Raw genomic sequence first — 11,016 nt, 5'->3', positions numbered from 1 at the left:
CTGTCTTCAACCTTGACAACATCCGCCACAGACACAAAAAATACAGTCTCTGACTCAGTGAATAATATAGTAACGGCGAAGTAAAGGAAAGGAAAAAAATGTAAATGTTGTTTTATACGCCACACACGTTACATAACTGGAAAAGACAAAAGCCGGTCTATGGCGTAAAACTTCCTCTTAAATGCAGATGTCGGCAAATGTCCATGTATGTGTTATGAAACGAAGGGCAAATATTTGAGCTTTCTTCCGATTGTCTTGTTGGTTGGTGTAGGCCAAAAGTGAGCAACATCTTTCTTCCCCTAGGTTCGGGGAAGAATTGGGGGATGGAAACAATGGAATATTAAATGATCGTGGTATAAAGCTACTGGAAAGCCTAGGATGACTTATCCGCCATCTTTGACTAAAGTGTAGTGTTAGTATTACGCTATAGCCCCTATATATTATTGTGTTCCCTATCCCGTTTTTTTTTTTAACGATTAAACGTCACTTTGAACGAAAAACTGGTTTCACTATTCCGGGATGGGAAACGAGTCCGCCCGTTTCTCTCTTTAGGCGACTTATACCTATGAGGTGGCTAAGTTGTGGGCAATGGAACAAAAAATTTGAGAAACTTTCAGCATAGGTAGGTCTATGCTCGCAGTGTTCGTGACTGATATTTCTTCCAGGTTCTCCAGTTCGTGCAGATCCGACTGGCTCAGAAGGAGCAGGTGAATATACAGGGTTAGCGAGAAATAAGTTCTCCATTTCAGAGAGCTCTGGCGTGCGTTCTTGTCCATATGAGACAAGAAATTTGCACCGCAGATTATTCAAATGATAAGTTTTCACTTATTTAATTGAAAAAAAAAGTACAAAAGTTCGTCGATACGTGGCGTTGGAGCACACATATATAAGTACCCATAAATATTGAATATGCTAACACATAGAAAGGCTTGAATGTGTGGCACTAAAACTGTTCAGTACATACCCCTTCATTTTGAAAAATGTGCTCTAATCACATAACCATATTTTCCACTGCTGAGCGTATTGAGTCTGCAGAAATATCTAGAACATGGCACCGAATTTTGTCCTATACGATTAGAGCACATTGCTCAAAATGGACAATAACATATTGAGCAATTTTAATGCCGCATATTAAAAATTTACATATTTAAGCACATTTAATATTTATATGTGTGCTCCAACGCCATCGACGAATTTTCGTACTTTTTTTCATTATGAAAAGTGCATCATCTGTTGTTGAGATGACATGAAACGCATGAAATAAAAAAAAATTTCAAATGTTTTGAAGAATTTCGGAAAATTATTATTATTATTATTTCTCTTGTCGCCTTCTTTCTCCCAAACTTTTCCTTCCTCGGCATGCCCCCTCCCCCAAGGGTGGAAGCTGACAGGGCTCCAGCCCTGGAGACCAGGGCCGTAGCGTGCCCTCTTGAAAAAAAACCTACCCCCCCCCCCCCCCCGAAAAAAAAAATTCTCAAGGATATGTTTTCCACCACACACCCGGACTCGGAAAAACAATTTTTTCCGATAAAGAATTGCTCGCAAAAAAATGCTAGTGGACACATGATACGTGATGCTGACGTGACGGGATATTCACGTCACGTCAGAGTAGTGTGTTTCGGCTTTTATACGAAGCTTTGGCGTGTAAAAAAAGTGGCGATTTTCCCACAAAGACGTTTTTCCTGACCATTTTTCAGGATAGGACTTTTATTATTAATCGGAAATTGCTATAGTTTTTTCTATGTTCCATTGTGTAAATTAAAGTGGGGAATTTCTATGAAAAGACTTTTTTAGTAGTTCCAATGCAGTATTTTTTACTTATGTTATTCAAAAAATTGTGTTTATTTAACTTTCAAGAATTATTCTCAAGGTTTTATAATAGGGTCCCTCCTTTCACGGTCACTCGTTTTTTACGGACGAATTTCTTTTTGTCCCGCCGGTGACCACAAAGACGGGGTTTCTTGTAATATTTCCGTTCGCGGCACTCTTAGAAATTTTAAATATCTTACGCCATCTCAGTCGATCTCGAGGCATTTCAACCAATCAAAGTTTTCGCGCTGCACGCACTGTAGAAACCTGCTCCTAGAAAACCCTGTCTTTAGCCCGTTCGTGGAAATCAGAGGCATGTTTATGGGGGGAGGGTGCTAAGCGGGCTATAAGCAGGGGCCAGCCATGGCCTCCACATCCTGGAGAAGAGCTTCTAGCCAGGGATTTTTGACGGGCCCATCACGAATCCTTTCATAATGAATTCATAACATGATAAACTAAAAATGATGGTAATTATTGTCCTAGGTATGTAACTAGACTGGGGCAATGCTCCTGGAACCCGAACTAAACGGATGGCCCCCCCCCCCAACAAAAAAATTTACACTTATTTTGCACATTTCTTAAAATTTTTGACAGTTTCCTATTCTGAAAAATAAGAGGAGAAGGAGCGAGGGATGAGCCCTTCCTTTTCTCAAGCATAACCCTTTCAACGAAGTCCCATGAAAAAGTATGCACTGGGCCTCAAAAAAAGGCATGCTACGGCACTGGTCTCCAGCGCTGGAGGCAGCCCTGTCATCTCCCACCCCTTGGGGAGGGCATGCCGAGGGAGGAAAATTTTTGGAGAAAGAAGGCGAGAAGAGAAAAGAAAAAAAATCAATGTCCGAAATTCTTCGAAACATTTGAAATTTTTTTTATTTCATGTGTTGGAGTCTTTTTTTATTTCTTTTTACGATAAAGGCGGCCGCACCCTTCGCAGCTAACCACAGAGAATTTCAATACCGCTCCCCGTTTCTGCTGCTTCAATGAAGGTTTGCCGAATACAAGCACCACACACGTTCTTTAATTAGAAAGATGGAGAGTGTTTCATATAGGGTATATGTGGAGTATAACCTATGTGAGGAATGTGTCACCTGGAGGCATCCATTCATATGGGGGCCCCTGCTGTGTCCCGAAAATAAAAACTCCATCCTTTCATTGCCGCCGCCAGTTGGGGCTTTGGTAAAAGCTTTTGCGCTTAATGGATGGCCATCAGAAACAGGAACACCAACCGTAACATCCTTAGGTGATCTCTAATTGGAATATAAAGAAATCACGGTATAGAAGAAATGTGCTGTAGGCGAGGTCTTGTGATTCTGCTTACTGTAAAATAATAGAATAGCAGTGTACGGTGCCCCTTGAAGTACTCCTTGTTTTTCCTTGAAAAAAAACCGCTAATGTTGAGATTGGCAGTTCCACAGTATTTTATGGTTTGTGTATACTGCATTCGGTTGTGCATGTACAGCATAACCTAAGCTACGTTGGATTAGAAGAGAAAAAAATGAATCTGTGTTCCTGCCCGCACACTAAACAGTTCCATTTCGGCCACATTCCGGATAATGGAAAGCTTTGCTGGAAGCAACGCGTACTTCAGAGCCCAATGAACTTCGGTCGACTTCGCCAGCTGATCCTATTCCTGGACAAAAATCTTCATCATATCCATACCAAATGGGTTGGCACGAAGCGTAAACGAGGTGCTTTCGCCCGGACCCTACTAGAATATACGATCTGCGGCCTCGTCGCTGAAACCCATCTACTGAGAGCTAAGCGACGTTGCACCTATCGACATTTCGTAGTGACGAATATCTAATCAACTTGTAAATTGAGATTTTATTCCAGAGACAATCAATCATAATTAGTCTTGGCGATATTACGATTATTCAAATCAACTCTTTACTATGAGATAAGCGTGATTTAACAATTATACCTTTCAGATCCGAATCAAAGATCAGTACGTAAGGACGTATAAACCACCGACAAATTGAGATAATATATATTAGCGATAATTCATCACGTCAAAGTCGTGATTCCACAATTTTATTTACCATCTGTAGATGAACTGTATAAGGGTACGTCCATAGTGCACCGCTTCCCGCTTCTCGCTTTATTGCTTAAACCGCGGCAGTTGTAGGAGGCGAGATGATCCCGCGCGATTCTAGCCGGTGGTGGTTATAGTGCACCGCTCGCGGGAGCGTCTATCTGCATGAGCAGTTGGCATCATGAAGCTATCACGTGGGGATCTATTGTGTGTTTTTGTTGACAACAAAAAATATTTATCATAAAATTTAAATATGAAAGAATGACGAATGTACATGAAATGAATAGGACTCGCCTTGAAGTTGCAATGGGTTTAGTGTAATCGCTAATTATAGTTAATTAATTAATTGATAATAAATCAGCGATTTCGCTTTTAGTGCCAAAACAAATTTTCGATTAGAAAACCGAAAATTGTTACAAAATTCCGTTTGATTTAGTTTTGTCGGTAATTGTTAATTAACTTTTATAATAATCATGATCGATAAATTAACTAATTAACTTTTATAATAATCATGATCGATAAATTAACTAATTAACTTTTATAATAATCATGATCGATAAATTAACTAATTATTAATCATGATTATTATAATAGTTAATTAACTATTATCGACAAAACTAAATCAAACGGAATTTTGTAACGATTAATTTTAGTTTTTCTAATCGAAAACTAGTTAATTAATTGGTTAATTAACTAATTAACGATAAAACGAAATCCAATGGTATTTTGATTAATTAACGATATCGTTTTTATTATGTCAACTAATTAACGATTAGTATTAACAATAATTATTCGTCATAAAAACTCCGTTGGATTCAGTATGACCATTAATGATCCTTAATTAATAACCGATTTCACTTATATTATGCCATAACTAGTTAACGATTAGTATTAACAATAATTAATCGTTACAAAAACTCCAATTGGATTTAGTGTAATTGTTAATTTTCCTTAATTACTTGATGATTAACGATTTCGCTTTTATTATGTCATAATTAATCAACGATTAGTAATAACGATAATTGTCGTTACAAAAACTCCGTCGATTTACTACTCCACTATAAAACGAACTACTCAAGTTTTAGAGGAAAGTATCCGTTTTAAACTGCAAGCGGTGAGCCGGTCAAGCGAGAAAAAGAAATAATAATTCATTCCGGTTAAAGCGGGTAAAAGCAGTTTGAGCCGGTAAAAGCAGGTAGGCGGGCGCACTATGGCCGCCCCAATGAGTTTTCACGATCTTTTTTCAGCCGCGATGAAGCGAGTAGCGAGAAGCGGTTCACTATGGACGTACCCTAAGTTACGCTCCTACACTTCAGTTAAATGGCCCGTCGGTTACTGCTTCCCCATGGATGTCTGTGCTACTTGTCTAAGACTTATTAATGCACCTTATTTGGAGAAACATCAGGAGTCATTATATCTTCCTGTATAGGACTATTAAGCAACGCATAACAACAAAGACGGGCCGGCGTTGCAGAGAGACTATTTATACCCGTCTTGTATACCACAAGTATTACAGGACTTCTGCCCTGTGTAGGCTACTCCAGGACCATCCACTATCTCGGTGAGATTTTACGAACCGACGGACTCTTCAAGAATGTACCTCAACAAAGCTATGACCACAGTGTCAAGGCACGCTGTTTAGAATGTTCCTCTTCGGATGGAATCAAGAACTTTCAGAAGATTATGATGTAGATTTTACAGTTGATTTTTAATTTCTCCCTCCGTATATTATGATACGTCCATTGACGAACATTGATTATATGTGAATTTATATGTGTAATATTTTTATTTATTATTCTGAAGATATTAATAAAATTTCCAGACACACCCATCCTCCGGGAACGCTTCGATATCTCAATGAGATGGGAAGCGGGGTGTGTTTGGTTTTCAAAGGTCAAAGCCCTCTGTGATACTTATAGTATATAAATGTAAAAGAATTTTTTTTCTGTCAGACGGGGAAAAAAACCGCACGTTTTCTTTGTTTTCTTCAATGATATTTAAAACTTATTCAAGAACAATTTAAACTCCATTTTGCTTGCGTACTTGGGACAGTGGAATATTTAAATCAAGTTTTTAATTGAGAAATTTATGAAACTAAAAAAGTAGTTTTTTTTCTTCTTCTAATTTTAAACCTGGCCTACGACTCAATATATAAGCGTAATAAATCGATAATAGTAAATCGAAATAAGTGAAATGTGATTTTGTGGGAAATTTTTATTTATTTATTTCTTATATTTCATTTTTGCATACTTCAATTTTATTTATTTACAATTTATTTATATTTTATCATACAAGTGTATGATAAAATATAAATAAATACAGGCCTTGACAAAAAAAAAAATCAGAAAAAAATTTAGGTGCCAGTCAAATTTTGCAGGAGCCAAGCATGGTTTTTTCGCAAGTGTCTTAAATAATGTTTTCCTGGCTTTTCTGACGCTTGATGACCCCTGCCCATATTGAAAGACAATAAGTTATGAAATCAAAAAATTTCAGTCATCCCTGGCCTCTGATGTAGCAATCACTACAATATTTACTAGCAATATACACTCAATTTTATAGAAAAGTTTAGGCACCACTACTGATTTTCTAGTCATCATAGCAACCTGGCGCCTGAGATTTGTGAAGCCCTAAATAAATAAATATATATTTGTATATTTTTTTGCTTGTGTATACTTTGTATATAACCATTTTCGCAACCCTGCCCAGGGGTTTTGCGTTCCGTGAGATTCAGGTGGCCCAGAGGATTTGGTAGGACACACACACACTTCTGGCACAACTCAATCGGTAGTAAAGTGCCTATGGCGATAGACCGTAGTTGTGCTCAGTTTGAATGAATAAATGAATGAATATTTGTACTTGGATCCTGATTAAACTGTAGAATGGGACTCAAGGACAAAGGTCTATGCACCCCCTCAACAATTAAATAAATTTTTGTTAATTGAATGCTTTTGGATAGTTGGTACCAACTCAAAATTCACGTCGGACTTTCATATGGAGAACGCCAGGTACCCGTTACCACCAAGACAACATCATTGAACGACACCGTTACGGTGGTGCAGCATTGCTCTTTTGGGGTGGAATTATACTGGGTTCCAGAACAGATCTGCATGTTCAAACCGGAACCATGAAAGCCCAAATTTATCGGGACATCATTCTGGAACAACATGTACGTTTGTTTAGGGGTGCCATGGGCGCAGAATTTGTGTTTATGGATGACAACGCCCGTCCTCATGGAGCAAACATCGTAAACGAATGCCTTGAATCTGAGGATATAACCCGTATGGAATGGCCAGCATTCTCACCTGACTTGAATCCGATAGAGCATATGTGGGACATGCTTGGCCGACGAGTTGCAGCCCGTCAACCACCTCCTACATGTGTAACTTCGGAGAGCATTGCTTGCTGAGTGGAGTGATCTTCCCCAAGATCAGATCGATAATTTGATACTCAGCATGCCTAGGCGTTGTACGGACTGTATTTCATCGCATGAGAGACATACAATGCATTAACCATCATACCAACCATGTAATAGTAAGTTTTTGTAAAGAAGATATTTTTTACAATTGCTCCAGGGAGCAAAAATCGTAGTTTTTATGAATGGTATCATACATACACCTACGTTTTTATTCTTTATCTTTTGTTTAATAAATGGGCTTTATGAATAAGTAACGTTTGTTTTGTTTCTGAACCTTTATTTGCCGGAGCTGGCATTATCCTTAATTTATGGACATGAGTGTAGATAAGATATTTTCCTTAATGAGCTTTAAGCAACCACTGATAGACAACGCCTCATTTCCAACCCATCTCATTAATAGCAGTAAATTTCAACAAAGCGATGTGGCCAGAGTTGGTGCAATAGACCCCAAAAGTCGTCGTCCCTTCGCTATGGCCTTGAACCGATTCCATGGCTTTTGACAGATAAAGATGAAATAATTATTGAGCTGGCTAAGGCCATTTTAGAGTGCACATCCACGAGACACTCTGACTTTATATTTATAGCCTGTTTCTCAGAATTCTCTCAGCAGACGCAAAAAATCCCCAAAGAAACATTTTAACTTTTCGAAATGTGACCATGTGGCATTTTAGATTTTTTTTCAACGTCCATGATGTTATTCCTGGAGAGTAGGAAATCGTATCCAAAGAGTTTGGGAGGATGCAGGTATGCTGATAGCAAACATGTGCACCAGTGGTTCTCAACTGGTGCTCCGCAGCCACTCGAGAAAAACCAGTAAATTTGTAAAAAAAAAACTATAAATAATTTTAAATCAATATAAATCAGAAACTTTCATGAATAAATAAAAAATAGACTTCCGTGGCTCCGCGATAGAAATTATAGACCAGAAATATAGACGAAATATATAGAAATTATAGACGCCATAGAAATTATTGACTCCGCAGTCAAAAAAAGCTCGACAACCGCTGATGTACAGTATCAGTTGTTTAGTTAAGAAAAAATCTTCCATAACAATGCATCATCTACTTTTTCCTAGATATAGAAACCAAAAGCAAAACAAACAAGCATAAAACCTTTTAAATATAAGGTGTAAATAACATTTTTTTCCCCTTTTAAATCTTGAAATGAATAACGTAGGAGTGCTTGACTTTAGCAACGGTAATGTTATGACACAGTTTGAGTTGAATTTTTCTGTGATGATATTACCATAAGATCGATGGACAACCAGGGCCGTCTTAAGAGTATCATGGGCCCCCGGGCCAAGTGGTTTTTCGGAGGTCCTACCTGGTAAATCCTAGAAAATTTCAACCGGATCTCATTTTTATGAGGCCCCCTCTTCTCTTGAGGTGCCCGGGTGGGCCTATGCGTTAAGACGGCACTGTGGACAACTGATAAAAGCTACCATCAAACTCTCCTCCCTGAAAAGCACCAGTTGGAAAAATACTCGCCAAATGCTATCCAGATAAGTTATCTGGAACCAAGAACAAAATAATCTACAAACACGAATTTATATAAAAAAAGGAGGGTTTTTAATCCTCCATTTGTTTTCATTCCACCGTGAATTTATATCACTGAGCTATAAGTAAAGTGGAGTGAGGACTGTGCGAGCCGTCGTCCTACGCGACCGCATCACCCTTTTGGAGTGGGCAAAACATTTCCTGACCATGTTCATGCAATGGGGAAATTCCAAATACGAGACATGTACGTTCCGTTTTTTTTTCACTTCTCTGCAAATAATTATGTATTCTTTATCTTCAAAAAAATGTATAAAAATGAATGCTCCTTCCGTACACGAAATACCCTTTCTTTTCCAAAACTTAACTATTTTTTTTTAATAAAAAAACATACATTTCTAATATTGTGTTTTACATTTTGGTGATGGCTTCCACTTCGAAAATTCGTATCAGTGAATATTTCCACGAATTAACTACTGAAAAAATAACTTTCAATGCAAGAAATGAAATAAAATGGATACAACAATGTGCACATACAAGTTTTTTCCAATAAACAATTTACAAACAGGTCCACAGAAAAATTTGGAATATTAAAATCGCAATTCACAAGAGCACTCATATGTTTGCTATCAAATAATTACTTAGTTATAATGCAAACCTTTGTCTAGTACTTTATACAAAAAACTCTAAATTTGAAGGGACTTTTTCCCCCTCCAACACATGCAATTATTCACAGAATATATAAGACGACATTCTTTAACATTTTCATTAGATTTATTTTCATCCTGACTACAACTGCCATGTTTTCTCACATTGCAAGGGTACCAGAAACTAGCACTTTTTCCTCTAATTAAGACTTTGTAATAATTATTGCATACATAGCTCAGCAGTAATCAACACATTAAGGAAGATGACCAGGTGGTGGCCCAAAATTTCAATAAAAGATATTTCACAGGCGATGCATTAGAATTTAAATGAACTTGAAACTATCCAAAAAAACTGCATTAAATTGGCATTTTCACAATTATGCAATTGAAGCTCAAGGGGGGACCAGAGGTGCCAACATGGAGAAAGCAGGGCATTGTGTATTCATTAATTGAGGAGTTGACATGGAAGAACACGTAAGTCACACAAATAAAATTCTACAGGACTTATCCTAATAGACAGTCAATTATAAGAGCACAATCCAGGGGGAGTGCTTCCTTGTGCTGTAACATTTTCAACATATGAGAAAGCTTCGCTCATGAAACCTGGGTAACATTCGGTAGAGCTCACCCATGATCTCAGCATCGCTGGGTGGAGAAGAGTAAACTTTTTTCACAAATTTATATATAATTATATGAACAAGGAGAATAAAAATATAAAGGAAGTGCAAATTCTTTCATACACGATGTACATCGTCTCCTACTCGGTTTCACATTTTTATTTTTCAGCTGATATACTAGGAGTTCAAATGGGACAACTCCAAAAGTGTCTTTTAACAAGGTAACAGTTTGCATGGGCATTCCACATACTTTTTGCACCGTTGTTAATATTGACGTAGATCTGATATTTTTTTGTCCCTCCGTTTCAATCTTTACTGGAGCAGTTTTATTTTGCGCCTCAGTTCAGCTTTGGTGGGACTATCTGACTTCGGCACTTCAGAACTGATCTGGAAAATTAGGGCAATCCTCCCTTAACAAAGTGACTGTAGCCAGTAGACTGTTGACAAAGGATAATGCTGTAGCAGCTGTTTCAAATTCATTTTGAACATCTGATTCATCAGTGTTCACCATGTTGTCATGATTGTGAATAGCAGTTTTCAACCTTTTAAAAATCTGCAAAAAAAAAATCCTAATTAAAATATTAATTTCATATACAGTAAACCTCTTATAATGGCCACCTCCGAACTACTGCCATATTTTGTTGAAACCAAAGGATTCTGTCTCAGACTTAACATTACAAGTAACCTCCGATCAACTATTTCCGAACGAACACTTGACACGGAGTTGAAAAAATGTAATTAGCACAATGAGAAAAATTTTTTAAAAAAATGCAAGTTGATTTTCAAGGCAGTCTTTTCACAAGAACGTCTTCAGCTATCGGACTGAACATAAAAATGCCCTAGAAAGAAGGCTTTGGATGGTGCTGTGTACTATGGTGCTCAATGGCAATTTGATTGTTCGCCGCATAATTGAATACACTGGTTAATCAAATATTATGTGCCAGAACTGTTGATAACCATTTAAGTGAGGACGATTGTACTTAAAGTTTGAAACCACTTAAAC

Source organism: Pholcus phalangioides, unplaced genomic scaffold (assembly GCF_987345545.1).
Source record: "Pholcus phalangioides strain wild (caught in Gottingen) unplaced genomic scaffold, Ppha-v1.0 ptg000008l_1, whole genome shotgun sequence".
NCBI classification, from domain to species: Eukaryota; Metazoa; Arthropoda; class Arachnida; order Araneae; family Pholcidae; genus Pholcus; species Pholcus phalangioides.
Note: the sequence above shows the minus strand (reverse complement) of the source record.